This window comes from Sciurus carolinensis, chromosome 11 (genome assembly GCF_902686445.1).
Source record: "Sciurus carolinensis chromosome 11, mSciCar1.2, whole genome shotgun sequence".
Lineage (NCBI taxonomy): Eukaryota > Metazoa > Chordata > Mammalia > Rodentia > Sciuridae > Sciurus > Sciurus carolinensis.
Window position 1 is genome coordinate 26,720,603 of NC_062223.1, and position 1,693 is coordinate 26,722,295.

Genomic DNA, 1,693 nt, shown 5'->3' on the forward strand with positions numbered 1-1,693 from the left:
CGCATTAAGGAGAACTTAAGGCAAGCATGTGGAAATAGAGGAAAAGGAAGTATTAAAAGATAACAGTAACATTGCCCAACAAACAAAGGTCTGAACAATTGCTGGAAAGACTGAACTTCAACTAACATTTTGCATGTGCTATATATGATTTTTTAAAAAACATGATATATCTATGTATAATTATACATATTTATGGGTACAGTGTGATAATTTAATACATATATGCAATAAATCTGAGTACTTAGCACATCCAATGCCTTGAACATTTATTATCATCTTCCCTTCTAGCTATTTAAATAGCTGCAGAAAATAATTGTACACTATGGTTACTTTACTGTGCCATTGCATATTAGAACTTATTCCTACTATTTACATGTAATTTTACTTTTATCCATACTAGTTTTCAGATTTATGGTTCAACTCTAAAGTGAAATTCTAAGATGCCTTTCATAGAAATTACTTCCCTTACAGAATCACTAGATGGCACCACATTTCCCTCAAGGCCTTTATCTCCCAGTTTCTCAGCCTGTAGATCAGAGGATTGAACACGGGGGCTATGATGGTGTAGAAAAGAGCAAACACTTTGTCTACTGGAAAAGTTACATGTGGTCTGATACAAACGAAGAGGACAGGCACAAAGAATAGAACCACAAGTGTTATGTGATTATTGCAAGTTGAGAGAGTTTTGGCACGGCTCTCTGCAGGGTAAACCCTGATGGTGTATAATATCAGAAAATAGGACACCATCAAAATCATAAAAATTACCAGAGCAGTCAGTCTTGAATTAACAATTACCAAGAGACCAATTCTGGATGTATCAGTGCAAGCCAATTTCAACAAAGGATGCACATTGCAGAAGTAGTGATCTATCTCATTGGGGCCACAGAACGGTAAGAAAATAGTGAGAAGAAACTGACTGGCAGAGTGTACAAATCCCCCAGTCCAGCAGGCCAGGATGATTGTGTTGCACCTCTGCCTGCTCATGATGGCAGCACAGTGCAGAGGCTTGCAGATGGCCACGTAGCGGTCATAGGCCATCCCCGTGAGGATGAAGATCTCCATGCTTCCAAGGAAGTGAATGATGAAGAGCTGTATCATGCAGTTATTATAGGAAATTATCTTCCTTTCTGCTAGTAAGTTCGTATTTAGTCTGGGTGTCATGGTGGTTGTGTAGCAAAGGTCAGAGAGTGAGAGGTAATAAAGGAAAAAAATACATGGACTGGTTCATGAACTGAGTGCATGTGATAGAAAGCAATATGAACATGTTTCCGATCCAAATAGCAATGTAGCAAACTAAAAGTAATACAAAGCAGAGAACTTCAATGTTCCTGTTTTGAGAAAATCCCAGGAGAATAAACACAGTGACATTATTCCTACTGCCCATGGTCCAGTTCAGTAAATATACATAACAGCCACCTGAAAAGACATAGTGCATAGGTCAATGTCAGAAATTTCATGGAGAGTCTTGATGACAATGTTAACATCAGGAGGCTGTGTTTCATAAAGAAGATTCCAAAGTTGAAAAATGAAAATCATTTTTAATAAAAGTGTGTTATTCTCCTTGGATTATTCTCAGGTTGAGTTCAAAAGAAAACCTTTCAGGAATATTGTTCAATCTTCACATGATAAAAATAAATACATTCAGTCTAAAAACCTAAAAAGACACAAGTAGAGAGAAGAATAGCAATTCAGT

General features: G+C 37.1%; 1 pseudogene; it reads right to left on the reverse strand.

Moving 5' to 3' along the window:
* Positions 1-465: 465 nt before the first annotated feature.
* LOC124959307 (olfactory receptor 4P4-like) lies at positions 466-1,384 on the reverse strand (annotated as a pseudogene).
* Between the last annotated feature and the right edge of the window lie 309 nt (positions 1,385-1,693).